The sequence below is a fragment of the Sceloporus occidentalis genome, unplaced genomic scaffold, assembly GCF_023333645.1.
Source record: "Sceloporus occidentalis isolate IW3139 unplaced genomic scaffold, rSceOcc1.0.p SCAF_9, whole genome shotgun sequence".
NCBI lineage: Eukaryota > Metazoa > Chordata > Lepidosauria > Squamata > Phrynosomatidae > Sceloporus > Sceloporus occidentalis.
Window position 1 is genome coordinate 892,885 of NW_028316989.1, and position 23,712 is coordinate 916,596.

The 23,712-nt window shown below is 46.5% G+C and overlaps 1 protein-coding gene across 2 annotated transcripts in view; it reads left to right on the forward strand.

Moving 5' to 3' along the window:
* Positions 1 to 1,101: 1,101 nt before the first annotated feature.
* The window catches only part of ADD2 (adducin 2), a 45,897-nt gene continuing 23,286 nt past the window's right edge, over positions 1,102 to 23,712 (forward strand). For both annotated transcript variants that reach the window (XM_089539043.1, XM_089539044.1), the window contains exon 1: positions 1,102 to 1,191. The gene's annotated coding sequence lies outside the window, so the exon portion shown is untranslated. The remainder of the gene's footprint in view (positions 1,192 to 23,712) is intronic.

Genomic DNA, 23,712 nt, shown 5'->3' on the forward strand with positions numbered 1-23,712 from the left:
TGACATCCCCCAAATGGGGATATCATGTCCCTTCTTAATCTGCTCTTCTCCAGGCTAAACATCCCCAGCAACTCCCTCAGTCTCTCCTCCTGGGGCTTTATGGTTTCCAGACCCTTCACCATTTTGGTTGGCTGCCTCTGGACACAGTTCCGGGTTCTCAGCATCCCTTTTGGGACTCTGGGGCCCAGAACTGGAGACAGGGTCATTCCAGGTGAGGCTGAGCAAAGCAGAAGAGAGGGGCCTGTCACTTCCCTGGGTCTTTTGGCCCTGACCTTTCCAAGGCCCACTGGAAGACCACCACCCTACTTATCCAAAGAAAGCTGGGGGGGATTATTATTATTATTATTATTATTATTATTAAGCTTTATTTATAAAGCACTATCAATTTACACAGCACTATACATACGGTCAGTGAAAAATAGAATAAACTAAAGTAAACCTGCCTCTGGTGTAAATTCTACAAAACTAATTAAATGTAACACATATTTATACATATTAAGATTTAAATCATAAAATATAGCAGGCAACAAACAGAAATAAACCTAGGGAGAAAGGAAGGAAGGGAAAAAAAGGAAAAAGGAGGGTGGGTAGTTAGGTGGGTGTTGGGTCTCTGGTATCCACCGGACCTAGGTGAGAAGGGTGGGTTGCGTCCCTCGCCCCCCAAAAGCAAAGGGATGCCCTTCCATGCCCCACAGCAGCAGCAGCAGCAGCAATGCTGGGCGAGGTCTCTTTGGGTACCCTTCCTTCTCTGGTGCCCGTCTCCAGCCATTGCCCTTGCCCTTCTCTGCCCAAAGGGGGCGCCTTGGCGTCGGAGGGCGTGGCCCCTTTTGTCACCGCTCTCCCCTCCTCCCCTCTTCGTTTGGCAGTCCTGGATGCAGCGTCCGCCTGGAGCATCCTCCTCCTCCTCCTCCTTCTGCATCTTCGCCTGCATCCTTTCCCGCATCCTCTCCAAGACACGCAGCAGGAGCAGGAGCCTCTCCGTCGTCGGTGTCTTTCCTTCCTCTCCTCTTCCTCCTAAGAACCAGGCTCTGGGGGGGGGGGGGTCTGCTTGAGCCCAAGAGGGTCCCGGGGGGGGGGGGCGAGGCGGGCATGGCGCCGCGGATGCTGGGCAGGCTGATGCTGGGCAGAGGAAGAGGCGGAGGAGGATGATGATGGAGAGGAGGAGGGTGATGATGACGATGCCCTGAGCAGGTAAGGGTGGCCTTCCAGGGCCTCGGTGCCCCCTGCATCCCCGGCCCAAGGAGGGGAAGGAGGCAAGGCTTCCGAGGGTCTTCTCTAGGAAGGAAGGGGGCCTCTGGCATGGAGAAGGGCACCCTTTCATTTGCACCTGGGCAAGAGAAGAAGAATTGGGCGGGGGAGATGCTTACCAGCCCCTTCTGCAGCAAAACCAAAGCCCCATCCATCCCTCCCTCCCTCCCTCCCTCCCTGCCCTTTTTTGGAACCATTCCTTTCCTTGCGGCTTCTTGGGGGCACGATAGTCCCTGTTGCATGGAGGGGATGCTGTGGGTTGCTGTGTCAGGAAAAGATGGACCCCTGGCTTGGCACGCCCTGCCCTGGTTTTGGCGTCTTGCAAGGGCTGAAGAAAACCCAGGCCCCCACCCAGCTGCCACAGAGAGAGAGAGCGAGCAGGTCTTTTGCAACCTGGCAAGGAAGGGTGGGGGCTAATCCTGCCCCTGGCCCCTGGCTGGGCCGTTGCATGGCCTTGGCATTGGCCTTGGCATCCCTCTGCCCCCAGCCAAGGCTGCTGAGCTCCTCCTTTGGGAGACCTGGGGCTCTTTGGTCTCTGGGGGTGTCCTTTCGTCTCCTAGGCAGCCATGGCAACAACACACTCAGTTGCTTGCTTATTGTTGTTGTTGTTATTATCTGGGTGATTGGGAAGTGGCTGCAAAAACCTGAGCAGGCCAGGTGTGTGTCTGTCTCTGTGTGTGCTCTCTATGGAAGATGTACAGCCTTGTTGTGTTCAGAGGCAGTGTTTGCCTGGGAAACAGGGAAGGAGAAGAGCAAAAGGAGCCTTGTCACACCTCTAAGGCCAGATGGTTTATTTTGGCACAAGCTTTCGTGGCCCTGCAGCTCCCTTTTGCAGAGGAATGTGAACGCAAGAAACCTTGTGATGTCCAAACATTAAAATCAAAAGCCTTCATACCACTTTGAAGCCCATTTTGGGAGAAAGACGGGATATTAATCCCTTTAAAAATAAATAAATAAATAAATAAAATCCTCTCCCCCCCAACTCTGTATAGTGTTTTATCTTTCTAAACTGTATTTTATTCTTTTAATATGCAATCTATTTTAATACTGTAATGATTTAATTACATTGTAATGTACAACATTTCAATGTTTTTTTTTAATATTGTGAGCCACTCTCGAGTCCCATTTCTGGAGAAAGAGTAGGATACAAATAAATAAATATAATAATAATAATAATAATAATAACAATATTCCAGGGTGCAGAGAGAAAAGGACGCTTGCCTTTGGCCTCTTCCTTGCCCAAAGGCTCCACCTGGGCTTCTGGCCTCCTCTTGGCTCTGTGCCTCCATCCCTTTCTCTTTTGTCCTCTTCCTCTCCACTCCCTCCCTTCTCTCTGTGCACAAGGTCTGGCATTTTTGGCTCACCTCTCTTTTTTAAAACCCCCTTCAAAGGGGTGTCATGAGTCACACCGTCCTTGTTGTTCAGCAAATCCTGAACACGCCCGGCATGGCTGCACATAGATGCCATCCTCCCTCATGAGCTTCCCTTCCAAAACAAGCCCATTTTCCCTTCCCTGGAGGTTGGTTGCAGCACCTGACTCTGCTGCTGCTGCTGGGTTAGCAATGTTTATGGTTGCCCCAATTGTCCTGGGGCTCAAATGGCAGGGAGGATGCCAGCCATTCTCTGAAGATGCCAGCCACAAATGCTGGTGAAACGCCAGGAATAAACTCTTCTAGAACATGGCCACAGAGCCCAAAAACCCCCACAAAAAGCAACAGCTGCCATTCCAGGTTGCATTTTGGGGAGGGGAGGCATCACTTGCCCCTCCTGGATCTAGACCACAGCCCCAAATGAGCTTCCTCTAGCCTCACCTGGATCTCTCCACCTTCTTGCCCTGAAACTCAGTCCATGGCCACCTGAGAATGACGGCAATTTGGTCCCTTCCTGGTTTGTTGACTCCTGTATTGAGTTTTATTTTGGGAGGCAGGGGCTGAGCTGGCCTGGCTGCTGGGCATCCTAGCCACTCTTATCAGAAGAATGGGGGCCATGCAGGATTTCTCTGGAATCCAAAAAGGGTTCAAGGGTGGGCCTTGTTGGTTTTGTCCCTGACATCGCATACTTCTTTACGTGGCACCCTTCCCCTGATTTGCCTGGATCACCCTTCTTTTGGTAAAGAAAGCAAAGAAAAACAGGCAATACTGAGTCTTCTGAAAGCATCCAGGGTGGCTATTTGCTTTTTAAATGGGTGTGCATTGCTTAATGTCAATGTACACAAAAATCTGGCATTTGGGCCACCCGCACTCCCATTTGGAGGCATTTTTGGCGGTTAATTTTGGAGAGTTTTGGGGCTGAAAATTCTCCCCCCCCCCCTTTGGCCCTTTTGCCTAGGTTTGGCTGTTGTGCCAGCTGTGCCCTTTCCCCGGAAAGCTGGGTTTGGCCTTGTTGTTGTTGTTGTTGTTGTTGTTTCTTCAAGTAGGTTCTGACTTCTGGAGCCCCTGCAGCAAACCTATCATGGAGTTTACTAGGCAAGATTTATTCTGAGAAGGTTTACCATTGCCTAAGTCCTAGTCCAACCCGGCAACTACTACTCCAAACTGGCTCCAAAAATAGGATTGTCTTGGGAAGGTTCACCATGGCCTTCCTTTGTGGCTGAGAGTCTGACTTACCCAAGGAGACCAAATGGGCTTCTGTGGCTGAGCAGGGATTTGAACCCTGGTCTCCCAGAGTATTAGTCCAACAGTCAAGCCATGATGCCACACTCAGGCCCTCTACCTCCTTATTAGACTACTCTGGGTGCATCTACACTGCAAAATAACACAGTTTGGCACCACTTTGACTGCTATGGCTTCATCCTACAGAATCCTAGGATTTGTCACTTTTGTGACTCGCCAGCACTCTTTGGTAGAGAACGCTAAAGACTTTGTCAAACTGCAAGTCCCAGGATTCCGTAGGCTGGAGCTATAGCACTTAAAGTGGTGTCAAACTGCATTATTTCTACAGTGCAGATACACCCTATAATACATGGGAAGTGCCCTTGACTGGTGTTTAGAAACTACAGTGAGTGCAAATGGTGGAGTCAAGCGGGTTTCCTGGCCGAGCTGGGAATCGAACCCAGACGTTTGTTTCTGTTTTGATGTTATGCTGTGCCTTAATGGCAGATTGCCTGGCAGCCCTGCTGGGCAGAGAAGCAATTAATAAATACTTTTAATGCTGCTAATAAATAGGTCTGCTTTTTTTGTTTCCACTGGTGAACATTCATTGTGTTCTGTAGCACTCAGTGTAGGACACTGTGTCCTGCAATACATGTGGACTCCTTAAAGGTCTGAGGTCTCCTGCGTCCTTTTAAATAAACAAGAACCGATGGCAAGGTTGGGCTGTTGAGAAGCTAGAAACACAATGTAATGGATCAGATATTGTCTTTTTTCCCATAGGCCAGGAGCATATGTTCCAACAGTTCCCTTGTTTTCCTGCTTGTTGCTGGTATGTCATTGCTCTGGTTTTGCATTTTATGTTTAGGAAAGAGAGAATGATACCACCAAGTCCAGTGGATTGTTGTTGTGTGCCTTCATGTCATTTCCAACCTATGAAGACCCTATCCTAGAGTTTTCTTAGCAAGGGTTGTTCAATGGAGGCTGAGAGATTGTGACTTGCCTAAGGTCTCCCAATGGGTTTCATGGCCAAGCTGGGAATTGAACCCTGGTCTCCAGAATTGTAGTACAACTTTCAAGCCACTGCTCCACATTGGCTCAGGTTCAGTGGAACTTACTGTTAGAGGCATGTGCTGTTAAAGAATGCAGTCACTGTAACCTTTTCAGGGATGACCAAAGAAGCAAGAGAACGCAAAGGAATCACAGGATCATAGGGCTAGAAGAGACCCCCAAGGGCCACCTAGTCTCAACCCATTCTGCCTTGCAAGAATACAAAACCAAAGGACTCCCAACCAATGGCCATCTGGCGACGATTCTGTGCTCATTTGCTTTTGAGTAAACTCACTCTTTACAGTGGACTGCCTCAGAAGGTAGTAAAGTGCAAATGACAGGAAAAAGGATTCCACCTAAATATTAGGAAAAACCTCTAGATGGTAAGAGCTGCTTTGATTGTGTCTTCCTGCATGGCAACCTGGGTTTGGACTGGAAGACCTTTGGGGTCCCTTCCAACTCTATGGCTCTATTATTATTATTATTATTATTATTATTATTTCTATAGTGCTGTAAATGTATGATTCTAAACTCTCTCCTTCCATGGAGGCTAAAAACAGGTCCTTAACCTCCAGCGGAGGTTGGATGGCTGTCTTTCAGGCATGTTTTTGTTGTAGATTCTCTCCTCACTTTCCCTCTTTATCCTCATCTTATTTCAGTTGCTGCAAACTGAGTTCCAAATGGGAAAAGCGCTTTGCACTCAATTAACCCAAACAGGAGGAGAAGGGAAAGAGGAGGAGGCATCCTTCCCAGCAATCTCAGGCAAAAACAAACTGCTGCAGACTCTCCTAGTTTCTCTGGTCTTCCACAGTAATAACTTTTGCCATCTTGACCTCACTCTGGCGCTACTTGCCCACATATATCCCAGGCTTTGTATGTGAAATGTTGGGGGGTATGAGATGGGTCAAACAGGTGACTCTTGGGATCCTTTCCAACACTGTGATTCTCAGACTTTTGTGGAAAAGGAGCATTGGGGCCTGCTAGGACTCAAGGCAGCTTGCACGAATTAAAGCAAATGCAGATTAAAGCGCATACAAAGACATAAGCCGAAAAAGTGCAGAAGGTTATTGTTCAATTTAATTAAACTTTCTGTACAATTACAACCTTTGATACACATCCATTAAAAAGACTGAATCCAGGGAAAGAGCATGCTATCAAAAACACTTGCAGTCGGTTCCAAAAAAGCTGTGGAAATAGAGAAGCTTTCAGTCGCCGGAGGAAAGAGAGCAAAAGGGAAGCCAGCCCAGCCTCCTTAGGAAGGGCCCCCAACACCTGGAGCAGCCACCAAGAAGGCCCTCTCCTGGGTTGCTTCCTCCAGAGCAAAGGACACCCTTGCATCTTGACTCTTGCATTTTAGCAGAGATTTGCAGCTTATGATTTAAGGCACCTGTGGCTTTAGAGTTGAATTGCCTGTGATTTTACATTTCTGATTGCAGACATTTGGGGCTTTGACCGGGTGGTTTTCTGATTTACTGCCCGGAGTATTTCTGAGGAAGGGAGGGATATAAATCAAATGAAGAACAACAGAGGAGAAAACATACTTTCTAGCACCGAGGCCACAAGTTTGTGGCAGAAGAAAATCTAGAGGAAGGATGAGTCCTGGTGCCCTTTCACATGACACAGTTATAGCACTACGATTCCACTTTAGCACCCATGGCTCCATCCTATGGAGAAGCAGATTAGGGAGGAATATTGAGTATTCCCAGCCAGAGGGCTCTAGTTGCACCTCTCCAGACTCCAAATCCCAAGACTCCATGCAATGCGGGCAAGGGCATTAAACTGGAATTGTAGTGCTATATCTCTCTAGTATGGAAGGGCCCCGTTGCTAGTCATGTTGTGACCAGCAGAATCTGAGAAAGGGCTAGCCTGTCTTTGGAGCTGGTGCATCCATTCTGGGTTTCAGTACGAAGTGTAAATGAGCCACCTGCTTTTGAGATAGGACTGAGCATCTTGGAAAATTCAGAATCAAACCTAGAATGGAGGCAGAATGGAAGCCACTAACTCTTAGCGTCTAGCTCTTCTCTAGGTAACCTAGCAATGCTCTTGAAACGGTTGGGAATATTCCTTCCTTCCTTCCTTCCTTCCTTCCTTCCTTCCTTCCCCAGCCCCAGTCAGTTCCATTTCTCATCTTGTATTCATAGGTGGCTGGTTAGACAATTTCTTCCTTTTATCTCTATCGCCTTGTCAGTTCTCCCTGAATAAATCATCTTCTTAAACTTGAGGAGGAGGAGCTCTCCCTAAGCTGCAAAAACATCTCCTGGCTCTTGTGGGTTTTGTGTTCTGATCCCCCTACGTAGCTTAGAAAAGCAACATCTCTGTTTCCATGGTTATGTTCCCTTTTAAATTTGACCGGATGCGAGAGGATGCAACAAGCACGTTTCCAGAAGAGTCCTCTCTCTTCTCTCTGTTCTTGGCGCTGCTTTTTAAGGTGTGGTTGCCTTTTCTATCGGGTCTGTGACTGCAGCGGCAGCTGGAGGCTCCCACATTCACTTTGGGTTGTAGCCTGGACTTCCAAGGGGTTATTCAAGGTGCTGAGGCTATAAATAAATACCTGTTCCCAGGCATTTATGTAGCATGCAAACATTGGCATTTGGAAGAGGTTTGTTTGCTAAAGGTAAGCTACATAAGTCAGGTCTCCCATTGACAGCAAAATAAGGGGGGAAAGGTTTACATTTGCTCCCAAAACATGGAGAACTCAGTGGTGGTTGTAAAAAACCAGCTTCTTATTAGCTTCCCTGCGCAGCCTGATTCTGTCTCTTTGCACCATTTTGCAGAAGGTGCTTTGAAGCAAGAAGGTTCAGGTCTGTCTTTTCATCCACTCCCATCCTGTCCTTTGGGCCCAGAGAAAATAGAAACAGGGGAATAAGAAGGGCCCAGTTCTTGCTGATGTTCTGCAGAAGCCCAATCCAGGAGACAATGTCACCTCGCATGGTCTTGGCTCTGAGGTTCCTTTGGATTTACGGAGGAGGAACATTAAGAGGAATGACTCAAGGAGCTGAGTCTCTTTAGCTTGGAGAAGTCTGGGCAGGCGCATGGGAGCCATCCTTAGACTTCTGAAGGGAAAGTCATTTAGAAGATGGACTCGGCTTGCTTTCTGCCGCTCCAGCGACTAGGCCACAAATCAGTGGGTTCAAGTGACACAAAAAGAGATTCCCCCCAAATATGAGGAAGATCTTCTTGCTTGTAAAGATCTGTTGAAGAATAGAAAAGACTGCCTCTGAGAGAGATGGAGTCTCCTTCTTTGGAGATCTTCAATGGAGGTTGGATAGTCATCTTTCAGGAGTGCTTTAGCTTTGTATTCTGGCATGGCAAAACGGAGTTGGATTACTCCGCCTTTCCAACTCTAAGAATCTATTATTCTATGTCTCTGTGAGGCAGGAAAGCATCTTCGTGGGGTGTCTGCTGTAAGATCTACCTCTTGACTCTGTTATCCATTTGATTTTATGTCTCAAACCGCACAAAGATGCTTTAAAAAACTCTGACTAAAATTGATTTCTTTGAAACAAATCAGATCAGAAATGGGGCTGTCAAGGATTTCTTTCAAAAAGAGAATTTGAATGAGAAGAGTAACGGTGGCTGCCATATCAATGGGAAAGGGGGGGGTGATTTTGATACAGTAACTTGTTATGTTAGGGGTTGTTTTGCATTGCTTTTCAGTGGCTTTTCCTTTATTGGCGTCTCCTCTGCGTTCTAGTTTGAACTTTAAAGGAGCTGTCAGAAGTGCTGAACCCTATTTAAGGGTTGTTTTTTGTTTTGTTTTTTGGAAGCTCCTTCAGTTAAAACCCAGAGTAGCTTCACTGCCCCATTGGCATGGGATTCCTCAGAGACAAAGCAAGAGCCCTGGGAGAAGCTGCTTTTCTAGCAAAGAACTGTCATCATTGCTCAGTGGTCTGACCACAGCAGATATTGTGCATTAAGGCTGCGGTGCATCCATGCCCTGAGACCAGATTTTAAAAGCCCCATGAACAGTAATGCAACTACATGGAAAATCTGTTTTGCAGCCCAGGAAGGGTGCTCCATTGTTCTTGGTTTCAGATAAACTAGTAGCTGTCATGGGCACTAAACCTCTCTACAGGAATTCCCCCCAAGCCAAAGCCCAAGCCAACCCAGGAGAGCTGCATGCGAGTGCCGTTCTCAATATTTCACAGCGGATGTGCTTTGGCCCCCATTTCCCAGCATGGCTCCCTAACTCCAGGCAAAAACATCCATTATCCCCCCCCCCCCCCCCCCAGACGTGCTTTCCACTTCAGGAGGTCCGCTGCAAAAGCTTTCCCTTAGAGGCATGCCAATGTATTAATATCCCAGGTTGAGCTGAACAGCAAAGTCTGGTGTGGCACTTTGGAGGACTGACTGATCTATTTTAACAAAGAGCTTTGGTGGCAAAAATGGAACAAATTTTTGTATCAGGTGTGTTTTCTGTGTTTCCAAAACAGCAAAAACTGTATCTGTATGTATTTATTAGAGAGCCAACATGGTATAGTGGTCTGAGCATTACACTAAGACTCTGGAGACCAGGGTTCGAATCCTTGCTCAGCCATGGAAACCCATTGGGTGACCTTGGGAAAGTCACACTCTCTCAGCCTCAGTGGAAAGCCAAAGCAAACTTCCTCTGAACAAATTTTGCCAAGAAAACCCCATGATAGGTTGTGGTGGTGGTTATTATTATTTATATAGCAACATTGATGTATATGCTGCTTTACAACAGAATAAAACCCTTAGGGTTGCCATAAGTTGGGAATGACTTGAAAGCAAACAACAACAAATGTATTTATTACAGGGATTAACAAACGGAACATCATCACTGTATCAACAAAACATTTTAGCTTCTGCCTTCTAACTCTATGCTTTTATGATTATGATTCTTTGCTTGCACCAAGCAAAAGAGAGATGCCTCCAAGGTGGCCGCTTTGTGCGCTCTGTTGTTAAAATCCTTCAGTGGTTTGATGGTGTTAAGTATTATCCTCAGGGCTGAGACCATGCGGTGTTAAGGTCTTAAGTCTGTGGATCCAGAAAATTTCCCTTTCGTCCAAAGTACTTGAAAGAGGAGGTGCTTCAGTTCCAGACGAATCAGAGAGTCTGAGGTGTTCCCAGTTGAAATGTCGAGATTTCTGGTCAAGAAGGCAGACTCGTGATTCCTGAAAGGCATATGCAGCTTTGTGGTTGTTCTTTCCATGTGCTGTATGGTATATGAACACATAAAGATGCCACTTTATATCAGTTGGTGGGGAATGTGAGATGGAGGATGCTGTGTCACCCATGTTTTGGGGCTTTTCATAGGTGCTCCATTGGCCACCATGGGAAGAGAATGCTGGACGATTCAGAATCTTGACCCTATCTAGCCACATCTTCATATCTTCTTGTACACAACATACATAATCTCAAAGGTACATACATCACCAATACTTTGACCCCCTATCAATTGGGTGGCTAAGTAGTGTGTTTGAAAAGGAAATGGATGCGCCAAATAGCTGCCTTGACTTTGCAAGAGCAGGAATGATTTCAGAAAGGTGACTCATCAAGGCAGAGAAAGCCAAGGTATCAAGATATGTCTCCCAAACAAGGCTCCTCCGTCACTCGCTGTGGCCTCTGACATTCTCAAAACCTAGTGTCTTGTTCTCTGGCATGGCAAATCTGCTTGTTCACGTCTTCTCTTTTCTGGCATCAAAATAATATTCCTTGTGGAGACCAGCCTCCCATTCCCTCTTAATCTTCAGAGATGGGAGGCCCTCATTCTCTCTGCATGAATCAACCTTAACAGCTAAGTGGATTAATATGGCTCTTTCAACCACTTAATGCAACGTTAGAACCCAAAACCAGGACGGTGTTTGAGAGGGGGGGACATTATGCAAACTGAGTCTTGCAAAATGGGGTGATATTTTTATGTGAAAGATGAACAGTGCAGATGTTCACGTAAGATCTTCCCCATGAAGCTCATATTCATCACCACTTTGCCCTATGGAGCACAGCCCCCCAACCCTTGCTAATCTCTATTTTATTAGATCAGAACACACATCTATCGATTTGTCTTTCGCTTTTATGTAACTGATATTTCAGAGACAAATTGCCCAACCCGCCCCACCGTCTCCCTAGGAAGCTGTTGTTGCATCCAAGGGCTGGAGACAAGGTGGGGCCGAGATGTCTCAGGTGGAGATGGATGCCCTGAATGGTGCCTTTCCTAAAATGACACACACACAGGAATCACATTGACTTCGGTGAGGCTTGCACAACCACATGTTCCCAGCTCTAAGCCAGAGTCCAGCTTTGGGAGCCTTTATTTGCCGCTTCGCCTGGCCTTACGTCTGGCTTCATGTCATGCCTTCTGGCATGCCTTCTCCCTTTCCACACTACCAGCCCCACTCCCATTTTTGTTAAATGGTTTCATTTAGCAAGACCATCTCTTAAATTGTTTTCGTAATGCCATCACTATTATCTGGCAGGAATCCTGTTGTTGGCGGTGGTGGTGGTGCGTTGTGTGCCTTCAAGTCATTTCCAGCTTACGGTGACCCTATCATGGGGTTTTCTTGGCAAAATTGTCCAGAGAGCATTTGCCTTTGCTTTCTCCTGAGGCTGAGAGAGCGTGACTTGCCCAAAGTCACCCTGTGGGTTTCCAATGGCTGAGTGGCTCCATCCCACAGAATCCCGGGATTTGTAGCTTCGTCAGGCACCAGAAGTCTTTGGCAGAAAAAGGCAGAAGGCCTTGTAAAACTACAAACCCCAGGATTCCATAGGATGGAGCTACACCATTTAAAGTGGGATCAAACTGCATTATTCCTACAGTGTGTAGATGCACCCTTAGACTTGCACACTCCAAATGCCAATACTTATAATCAAGGGACAAGTGTGTCAGATGGGGACAGGGAAGTCTTGAGTTCCAGTTTCAGCCATGATACTTGCTGGGTGATCCTGGCCAGCCATTTTCTTTCAGCTGCTCCTACCTCACAGGGCTCTTGGGAGGACAACATGAGTGTCTGGGGGGCAGCACCATGAAAGCCATGCTGAGCTACTTTACAGAAAGGTGAAGGGATCAATAAGTGTCATGTTTTGATAGATAAAAACATAATTAGTTCTCTTTTCCCCCTGCTTTGCGTTCCACCTGGAATGACTTGTCCAGCCGAGTATAAAGCCTGGCATGACTCAGCTGAGATGGCATCGGTGGAAATGCCACAGTGATGGAGTTTAACCTTCTCCCTTAATGTTCTCGTGTTTTGAATTGAAGCCTTGGCATTTCAGTGCCTCGCCTTTCTCACGGGGGATCAGAGCCATTCCTCAGCACATCTTTCCATCCAGGAGACACATGGAATAAATCTGTCCTGATGCCGCGGCAAAGGACTCTGTCTAAAGGAGGCAATCAATGCCTGGCAATTGGTTGAGGACAGAGTCGACGTCTGTGAGCAAATCACAGAAAGGTTTTCCTGCTGTTTCATGGTGGCTTCTCCTTTCTGTCGCTTTCTGTTGGCATTAAGACGGAAACAAAAGGGAGGTGCCCAAGGAATCTTCTCTTGGTAAGTGAGTACCTTCTAGGTTGCTTCATGGAAATGCAACCTTTTGGAGCTTTGAAAAGCTCTACAGAGAAGCAGGGTTTTCCTATCTATCCGCTCTTCCCCCCCATTGTGCAGAAAAGGAGCGTTTTCACACTTCTTCCCTCTTTTCCACAATAAATAGAGGCGCATCTGCTCTCTCTCTCTCTCTCTCTCTCTCTCTCTCTCTCTCTCATTTTGTGTGAGTCATCTCTTGGCCAAAGCCAGGAATTCAGTTCCCTTTTCTTTGGAACTGGTAAAAGCCTGTTGACATCTTATGCATAGGTTCCCCCATGGAGGCAGTCAGTCAGACATTTTTGTTTGATGCGGAAGGTCTGCATTCGGTTCACGTTTGTGGAAGCAGAGTTGCACATGTGGTGGTGCCACAGTGCATGCACACAGACAGACATGCATATTCAGTTGTGCATGTGGTTGTACACTCAGGCGTGCATTGACTTTACCCTTCAGTACAAGGGCTGAGGAGCACAACCATTCAGTAATTCCACAAGTGGACATTGATGCTCCATGACCCTGATGTAGGATGTCATTCCCAGAATCCCCCGGCCAGGCAGCACACCTACTGTATTGAAGGTATCCTTTCAAGGTGTGTGTGTTGTGTGCCTTCAAGTAGTTTCTGACTTATGGCAACCCTAAGGCAAATCTGTCATGGGGTTTTCTTGGCAAGATTTGTTCCAAGGAGATTTGCCATTGCCTTCCCTTGAGGTGACTTGCCCAAGGTCTTCCAGTGGGTTTCATGGCCAAACTGGGAATCGAACCCTGGTCTCCAGAGCTGTAGTCCAACGCTCAAACCACTATGCCATTGGAGGCACCAGCCACCATTAGCAACCATTGTATTGTTGCTGAGCTTGCTTGCATTTGCGCCTTGCTTCTCTGCCAGCCCTCTTTGTCCCTCCTTTTATCATCTACAGTACTTTGCTGAATTTGAGAGTGTTAGCACTCAGGGCAGGGAACTGTCGCTTCTTGTTGCTTGCTTCTGTTTTCTGCACAATGCCATATAGATTGATGGCTCTGACCATCAACTTCACCCCAATAATATCCAAAGGCAGGAACACTGCCTGTCTTGAGAGAGAAGCCGTCAGGAAGAAATGTATGTGTTGTCACTCCTGTTTTGATTTTGGGGAGGGAAGAACACCAAACTCAGCTACAAAGCTGGCTCAGAGTCTGCGCTTCTTGACAAGAGCTTGGACAAAATTACTTTTTTGGGACTTTCCATTTTCCGACTGGCATGTTCTGGAGAGGCATAGCCTCCAAAAAGAAACTTTGGGTTCCCGCTGCTCTTGGTGTTACAAAGTGATGCCCGTTCATACAGAAACTGGTAAATTCATGTAGATGAATTCAGGTGGGTGTTCACTGCACACCTGTGCTCTTTCAGGTATGAAGGTGTGCCTTTGGGGTGGGACCTCTGCAGACCTGCAGGTATTGTCAGACTGCAGCTCCCAGCATCCTTTACCATTAGCTATGCTGACTAGGGCTGCTGGGAGCTGCAATACAACAGCTTCCAGAGGGCTTCTTGGTTCCCAACCAAGATGTAATTGGATGTAATCCTGTCTCTGTGTGTGTGTGTGTGTGTATTTGTGTGTGTGCATTTAAAGACATTTATGAGTTACCTCTAAGCCCCCCAAGACCCCTCAAAGTGATGCACAGTGGATAAAAATGTTTAAAACAATATGTTGATAAACGCTTTTAAAAACTAATGAAAAGGTTTATTTAAAAACAGTTTTATTTTTAAAATGACATTTAAAACAGCTGGCACATTTTCAAAGACGAAAGGCCTTGGAGACCAACATGTAGATGGTGGATCAGCTGCATCCGCCGCTTATTTCCAGCCGCCGCATCCAGACCTTACCAAGCAGTTTTGGGGCCTGACCTGCTTTGTCTGGTGACACTCTTGAGGCTTTTTCCATAGCTTCTCTGGTTTGATCATGGCCTGTTCCCTCCCCATTTCTTGAAATTAGGAGTTTATCACTTATTTATAGCCCCATGCCTCCCTCTGAGCCACGCCATCCTTATGCACAACTTTAAAAAGGAGCATCATGCTCCACAGCCCTTTCCAAAACTGCATCGGAGATGTATTATTCAGTTGCTTTCTCTCTTCCTCCTCTCTCTCTCTATGCTTGACTAAGCAGAAGACCTCAGCGCAGCCTTGCTTCCATATTGTCCGTTTTGTAGGGATGGGGGAAATATTGTTGGGCTCAGCATCTCAATCAAAACATTTGTGCTGTTAGAAATTGCACACCGTACGCTTTCACTTGCAGTGATATTGGTGTGCAGATTTTAAAATGTGGATGTCTGCAATACGCAGAAGTTTTTTAAAAAAACACTTGAGTCAATGGGGGAAATGAGGTGGACTGTGCCAATGAATGCACACATGAGGGTTAATGCATTAATGTGCACCAATTTCAGCCCAGGGAGGAAACCGAAAGGCCACCGTCATCTTGATGGCTTATGCATGGCTGGGCACTTTTGTCTGATGCAGATCATCCGCACTCAATTCAGGGTTGCAAAAGTGGAGTTAGACATGTGCCGCCATTGCACATGGATACATAGATTCACATGCACATCCACTGCACATGGATCCATATATTTTGGCACCCCCTGCCCTAATATATATGGACAGTGGAAGAGACAATGGTAGTCATTTCCCGTCCCCTTTGTATTACCATTATGGAGGACTTACATGTGTTTTTGTATACCCGGCAGATGGCTGCATGTGCACAATAGTCTTCAGGCAGAAGGGGTCTGGACAGTGTCATTATTCATGGGGTTGAAACCTCTGGAGGCTCTCTCTGAAGCCCTTGCTCAGCCTTGCTGCCATCTTTTGAAGATGAGAGAGAGCGAAAATCCCATTAAGCGGTTTTGGTTATCTTGATCTTGCAGGATGTTACGCTCCAGAAAACGTGATCAATCCAGACTGGGATTGAGAGAAACGGCAAAATCCCCCAATGGCATTCTTGAACCCATGAGCGCCATCCTTGCTGTTCCTTCCACAGATCTCTCTCCAAATGCTTTTCACTTGTTCATTTGTTTGGTAAAGGGCAGGCAAAGGGGCGTTTGCCCCCATTTAAATCCATGCACTTTGTAGAGGCGGCTGCATTGGCATCAATTATTCCCTGTCACAAGAGAGGCAGTCTGAGTTGTATGGACAGATAGAAAAAGGCCAGAATCCTGATGGTCTCATATGCATTTATAAGTTCATGATCCTGGGAGTGACAGTCCAAAAAAAGCACCATTTCTCATGCTTTGGAAGTCCCATCGTGCGACATTTGGGGAAAAGGGTCCGAAGCCAGATCTTGTGGGTGTCTGTGCCTTCATGCTGCCTCTTGACTTATGCCCCATGAATTTTCCTAGCAAGGAATCCTCAGAGGTGGTTTTGCCAGTTCCTTCCTCTGGTATTCATTGGCGGTCTTTCATCCAAGTACTAACCAGGGCTGACCCTATTTAGCTTCCAGATGATCTGGTGCCTTGTGTGTCTCTGCCTTCAATTTGCCTTTTGACTTACGGTGACCCCATGAATTTCCATAGTGTTTTCTTAAGCAAGGAATCCTCAGAGGTGGTTTTGCCAGTTCCTTCCTCTGAAATCGAGCCTATTGAAGAATAAAGCACAAATAATGTCTGGAAGGCCACTTCTGGTTGTCAGAAATTAGTAGGTTTTTTAATGTTAAAGAGTATAGGGAACTGTTGTTATTTCTTACAACCTCTCCCTAAGGATCGAAGCCTTGAACCTCTTTGAAAGTACATTGTGGCATCTGGAGACTACCTTTTGGGGACCAGAAAAGAGTCCTTCTGATTATTAAAAGGTGCTGAGGGCCAGAAGAGCGCCTTGAAGGTGGGGGCATATGGCCCAAGGGTCACATCTTGCCCACCCCAGAGCTAAGCCATATTGCTTTTAAAGAGGAGCGCATGAATCAAGTAAACAACCTGGGACAACCCTTTAAAATGCATTTCCAGCTCTGGGCAGACAGATTTCACTCCTCTTCTCTTCTCTCCCCCAGAAAGCCTTTATCCTGCCATGTATTAAATTTTGCATAACAAGGCAAGTGGATTCCCCTGGGGAGGCAGAACGGATTGCAATTGGAGATCACCCCCCAGGATAAAAGGGGGAGATGGGATACACACACACACACACACACACACACACACTTTTCAAGAGTGTCACAGCGAAGAAAAGGCGCATCAGTCACCCTCATGCTGCTGAATGCTGTCTACCTGTAAATAATAATAATAATGCTCTTTTTATTGAGATGCATTTAAGGGAAGCCCCAAACTGTATAATGCCTGTATAATCCTATTGCAATGGGATACAATAGGACATGAGGGAGATGGTGGCATGGCAGCGGAGGGCGAGTCTGGTTTGACCTGATTTAGAAAGATGCCCCATCTGACAGGTTTGGTTTGGGCTGGCATTCAGCCAAGGGGCCCTGGGGCCTCTCCTTCCATTTGCATGGAATAAAAGAGGGTTGCCGCAGCTGTCTTCTCTCCATCTATTTCATCTGCCCTTTCCCCCTTTCACACAAGTCACTCTCCTACACCTTTTTGGACCTTTGGATCCAGAGAAATTGTTTTCAACCAGAGCTTTTTTCGTACTGATAACTATTTTTTTAAACACACACACACACACACACATATATATATATATATATTAAGGAATCGAGCAGACCAGCTTTTGTATCTGCCAAGGGATTTATATTTTGCACCTGCCATTTAAGCTCTCTTCATTTGCACTGCTTAGAAAATTAATGCCCGAGAGGGAATACATGAATGCTAACCAGAATGCCTCATTTGCAGCACTGTTGTTGTTGTTGTTGTTGTTGCTGCTGCGATATATACATGGAACAGTCAAGGAGTACAGAGCAGCAACGTTTGGGGGTGAGAGGAATATTTGCAAGCTTAGGAAATCCCACAGTTGTGTATGCCTTCAAGTCACTTGCCACTTAAGGCGATCCCATGAGTTTTATGGAGTTTTCTTAGGTGAGAAATCCCCAGAAGTGTTTTTCCCCCCAGTTCCTTCCTCTGAAACAGAACTTAGAGCAGCTGCTATTCCTTAGTGGTCTCCCATCCAAGGACTAACCAGGGCCGACTGTGCTTAGCTTCAAGATCATGGGATCTGGTGCCTTCAGGGTTTTGAGGCCGGTGCGTATGTGTGTTGTGTAACTTCAAGTCGTTCCTGATTTATGGCAATTCTAAGGCGACCCTTTCACAGGGTTTGTTCAGAGGAGGTTTGCCATTGCCTTTCCCTGAGGCTGAGAGAGTGAGACTTGCTCAAAGTCACAAAGTGGATTTCATAGAGTCATAGTTGAACTCCCAAACCATCATGCCATGCTGGCTTTCTACTTTGTTTTAATTTGTTGTAAGCTGTCTTGGATCCTGTGTTGAGAGAGGTGGGATAAAAGTCAAACAAAAGAAGGAAGGGAAAAGGAAAGGGAAGGGGAGGGAGGGAAGGAAGGAAGGAAGGAAGGAAGGAAGGAAGGAAGGAATCTGAGCAGTGTTATTACATCTCTCTGGATTCTCCATCTGTGTCCCTGGTTCTGCTCTCAGAATATAATCTCTCAGAGTATAAACTCGTACCCATCTAGCATGCAATCTTCCTTTCTACTTCCTTCCATCTTTCCTATCATTACAGTATTGTCTTTTCCAAGGATTCATTTCTGTGAACGTTTTTAGCTTATACTTGGTCAGGCCCTCCATTTGTCTATCCAGGAGGAATCCCCAAATGTCCTCCACTTTGAGTCTGACTGAGAAACACGCATTTATGTTTTAGCTTTTCTTTGGTCAGGTCCTCAGACCTCCATATTGGAAAAGACAATAATGACAGGAAAGGTGGAGGGAAGTAAGAAGAGAGGAAGACTGCATGCAAGATGGGCATGCATGACCTCAGCGGAGGAGTGGAGGAGAAGGGGGCTTAGAGATGGCTCATCCATAGGGTCACCATGAGCTGAGGTTGACTTGGGGGCACTTAACAAGAACAACAAACCCAGATCAAGATTTTCTGACAGAAAGCCTAAGAGGAGAAGGTCAAGAGGCGGCGTCAGGGTTGGATGGGGAAGAAAGGATGCTGGTGGGTCTCTCAGCCGCCAATAAAGGTAGAGCGTGATGCTGATCTCCTTAAAAACCCAAAACCCAGAAAGACATTTCTGCGTTTATGAGTTCCCATCACGCAAGATTTGCTTCTGTCTCGGTGGAAGGCCTGGAACAAAGTGGGTTTTCCCCTCCTCAGGCAGCTCACCAGACAGTGATTAAAAATTCATCACGAAGTCTCAGCCAATCTGTTCCTCCTTCACTGGATGCAGTAGAGAAAGGAGGAGAAGGAAGACAGGGACAGAAAACATGAAGACGCAGAAGCATTTTAAAAGTGCGTTTGCTCTTTATGCTCTTAATGCAGGGGTGGGACAGGTGTGGTGGCCCTGGGACCGCATATGACCCACCTCCGAAGGTTGCTTTTGGGGTCTTTGGGCCTTCTCCCAAATCACCTTTTTTGGCCCAAGAGGGCCAAATGCCTTCCCCCCAGGGACCCTCAGCAAGTCATCTTTTAATCAGTGGCAGGAACCCCCTGGACTGTTATCATATTTTTCAGCTTTTCAAATCCAGAAGTGGACTTCTGAGTGCTTCCAGTTTCATTTTACTGGGGTCAGTTTGTGCAAGTCCTGGGAAACGGATGGGTGGTGAATCCTATGTCGGTGGGGCAGAAAATCTTCTCCAGGTTTTCATCCAGCCCAGTGGTTCCCAAACCTAGGTCCTCCAGATGTTTTAGACTCCCAGAATTCCTGACTGCTGGCCAAGCTGGCTGGGGCTCCTGGGAGCTGAAGTCCAAAATACTTGGAGGACCAAAGTTTGGGGAGCACTGATAGCCTTTCAAGGTACAACCCACGGTGCTGGAATGGAGCGTCCCTTGCCACAGTCCAAACCCTGTAATGTATTTACCATCCCACTGACACGGAAGGTAATTTTTTATTATTATTTTATTACTATATTTACCCAATAGGATTAAAGGAAGCTGATCACCAAAACGGGTAGAACCTTTTCACTTTCATTGCCTCTCCCCATTTGAATTTTTTAGTAGAAGCCATCCTTGCAACAATTACTTTGGACAGGAGACTGACCACCATCCAGAGTGGAGTTGTTCCTTCAAGGCCTCCTGAATAGCCCTCTTCCAGCTGGTCATCATAAACACCGCCCTCTTCCTCCCATCTCCCTCCCCATCTCTATTTTCCGGGCATTTTGTGTCTGAAATGGCAAGCCCAAGAGCAAAGACTGTTCTGTCCTGGAGTCTTACTTTTGACCAAAGCATGAGGGACAAATGCTTTCAATAAATAAGAAAGAAATGATTGTATTCCTGAAGAGGCTATACGGCAAGGCAGTCGAGCTTTAGGGTTCCTTCCCCAATCACTCCTACCGTGTTTTTGTGCTTTTACAGAACCAAAGTGAAATTTGCAAATATTTGTGCTGTTGGACAGAGTTTTGAAGGCAAAGCTGCAAATCCCAAAAACCCAAAGAGGAGAATTTGGAGGAGTAAGATCTTTCTAGCTCTAAAATTGGACAGGAATGCAGATGTGCAGCCACTTGAGCACATGTGCTGTTTGCATCTGCCTCCTCTTCTCCAAGAACATACATAACATACAGTCAGCCTCCTCATACTCCAGCATCAGGGCTTTTGTTGCACCAACACAGTTGACAAAAGGATAACGTAGGAGTGATAGTTCAGCAGGGAGGGAGCGTCGCGGCACGGGTGGGGGGTCTCCAAACACAAAGCCCAGCTCATGGGCTTCTCGCCTCCAGAGGTGCAATTACCTTTTGATACATTAGCATGCGCATGGATGCTATTTCCCCTCCGCATTGATCTTGGTATTTAAGGGAGCCATTCAGAGCAGTAGGAGACGGCTGACAGAAGCAGAGGGCATTCTGCCAGTGGATATGAGAAACATTCTCCAGAGATCTTTGCGGGGCTTAGAAAAGAACTTTTACCCAAGTTTATTCAGAAATGTATACTTTCTTCCCATTTCTAGAATCAGACATGCATGCACACACACACACACACACACAAACTATCATCCTCATCCTCATCCCCATTTCACACTAACATCTGCTAACCTTGTGCGTCCCCAGATCTTTGACCTTAAGACACAGGTTTTCCCTTCCTTAGATAACAATGGAAGCCATTCCCCAGTTTTGCTTCTAAGACTCTAGTTAGATTCTCCCTTTTGTCTGAAATAGGTACAGGGTCTCCCACATCTTAGGACGAATTCCCGAATCACAAGGCATTAAGGCAAGGGATGAATCTCTCGGGGAAAGTGCTGCACTGAAAAGAAATGTTTTCCCCTAGGGCAGCATGGCCTAGTGATTTGAGTGTTGGGTTATGACTCTGGAGACCAGGGTTCAATTCCCAGTTTGGCCATGGAACCCACTGGGTGACATCAGGCAAGTCATACTCTCTCAGTCTCAAGGGAAGACAATGGCAAACCTCCTCTGAACAACTCTTGCCAAGAAAAACCCATGATAGGGTTGCCCTAAGTCAGAAATGACTTGAAGGTACCCAACAACAGAAGCAGAAGGCAACTCCCGTGGAAGATTTTGATGCCACACTGAAGCAAGGCAGGATCTCAGCGCCAGTGTAGCTTTACATGTGGAGCTGCACACTGCACAACCTCAGTGTAGGATCTCAGCCGCAGCCAAAGGAGGTCAACATGTCATCTGTCGGAAGGCATTGGGGTCAGGGGCTGTGCTGTTGATGTTCTGTCAGACAGATGGGGAGATGCTGACCTCTTCTCTCACAGAGCTTATCTGTCATTGACCTTATTCCTTTGGGCCAGGAGACCCTTTGCAAGAATCCAGTACCTGTATTATCCCAAATCTGTGTCTGTAGATTCAAAATGTGTTCTGTCACCACACTGCAGGCTAGCTGTCTTCTTCCATTTTGTCCCTTTGCTCAGACTGGAGGGGGTTTCACTGGAGATGAAGACTGAAGCAGCCGCCTCCAGGTTTCTTTTGCCAGAGCCTCCCTTCCTTCCCTCTGAGCCATCGCTCCACTCATCTGGCCCACATAATGTCTTTGTTTTTTCGTTTGAAGTACAAATTTTAAGATTATCCATCCCTAGTGGAACAAGGGAAGGACAATAAGGAAGCATAGACTCCTTTCTTCCGAGGTTATTTTCGGTAGTTGCAATAACCCACCTGGGCAAAATTGCTCCCAGGTAGCAAATGAAAGCACAGCATCTCTCACTCACATAGCAGAAGAGAAAAAGACAGAGACTGGCTGTGAAAAGCATGCAGAAGGATCCATTTAAGCCAGGCTTCAGCCCCAGAACATCTTTAAGCTGATCTGAACCCCATCCCCCAAATAGCTCAAGCCATTTGAGTGGTCTGCTTAAAGTTTGGCCCAAAGTTTGGAACCAGTTGTCCGACTCATATGGAAGCCATCATGTGCCACTAGTCTCTGAGCATGCTTAAGGTTTCCAATCACATACGCACCACTTAGTTATTGCAAGTCAGGGTTGGCTTTTCTTTAGCATCGCTGCAAAAGAACAGCAGGAGTTCGGAGGAGAAAGAAATATGAAACGTCTTGGTATGATCCTCCTTCCCCCTTTTAATTCCTTAATGACCCACATCCCTGCAGAGGCCTTCTTGCATTCTGTCATTGGAAAAATAATCCCTCTCTGTATGCCAGCTACTAATGGGATGCTATTTGAGGATGCCAACCTTCCCTCTGCCACCATCATGGCAAGGGTCAGATACAAGGTGAGAAGGTCTAGGAGAGAAAGAGGAGAGAGGAAAAAGAGACGTGATGGGGAAGATAGGAGTTTTTAAAAGACATTTCGTTCTTGGTCTCTTTTGCACAGAGATTGTGAGAAGGCAGGGGAAAGCAGAGGCACTTTTGTTAGGATTGGTCTTTAGAGTCTTTCTGCACTGTGCAGTTGTAACTACTTGTCATGGCACTCTTTTAATGCAAGACTCAGCCATTTGGAAAGGCTTGGAAGCTTTGTGTGTTGTTGTGGGCCTTCAAGTAGTTTTTGGCTCCTGGTGGCCCACAGAAAACCCAATTACAGGGATTTATTTATTTAATTTTTTGGCAAGAGGGGAACTCACCTGGCCTTCCAGATGTTGCTGGACTGCAACCCCCAGCATGCCTCACTCCATTGATGGTGCCAGCTAGGGCTGATGGGAGCAGCAGTCAAACAATATCTGGAACTCTGCAAAATGCCCTCCTGTGCAATAAAAAGTAGGACTCTGAATCTTCCTGTGATTGGAGCTTTTTCCTTTTGGAAGGAAAGGAACCTGCCAGAGCAATAGCACACATGGCAAAGGGTTCACATAGAGAGACACGTTTGATTGATGGTCCATTTAATTGTCTTCATTGGTCCCTCTCCCTCTCTCTCTCTCTCTCCCCCTCCAATTTGGCCGTTTAGTTAATCCGCTTTGAGAACTGGCGGAAGCGGTCACATCAACCTCAATGTCCAGACCCTCCTCAGAGGTCAAATAGCAGAAAGTGTGGGGCCAGAGGACCAGGAGGTTTTGAGAAATCAGCAAAGGTTTTATAGGAATCTTGCATTCTAAATCCAAAAACGACCTTAAGAGCTGCTCCGTCACTTACAGTTTGTTCAGAAATTGCTTTGATGTCTCTTTGTTGTACTCAGTGCAAAGAATCCTGCAAAGAATTAATCCAGCAAAGAGTAAGTAAGAAAGGGGGGTTAAAGTCTTCTCATACACTTTCAAAACACTTAAATCTGCTGATATGAAAGACAAAAAGCCCTACAAGAAATTGCACTGGAACAAGAGCCTCTGCTCTTAATCAAAGCCTACTAACAACTGAACTGATAAAAAGAAATATTGAATTTTTGAAAGAACCATGTAACAACACAGTTTTTCAAATTCAGCACCCCAGAATACAGTTTAAAAGCTACAATATTGGGGGGGGGGGTCTATTGCTCTTGCCAGAGCAAGGAAAAGTTACTTTTTGGGATGACCACTCCCTAAATATGACTGTAACACCTTGAAAACAACCCATCTCATCTGCTTTTGAAAGCTTATCAATGTCATACCTGGTTAGTACTTAAATGAGAGACCTCCAGGAGGAAAAATCCATGTAAAAGTAGGAGGGGACAATCCCACTAGAAACCACAGAGACCCATGGCTGCCGGTCAGTGTCAGCAACACTGGACTGGGGAGGATGAAGGGTCTGGCTCAGTGTAAAGGCAGTTTCTTATGCATTTACCAGCATCTCCAGGCAAGGCTAGGAAGGAATTGTATTGGAAACCCTGGAGAGCTGCCAGTCAGAGTTGGGAATACTGGCTCAGATG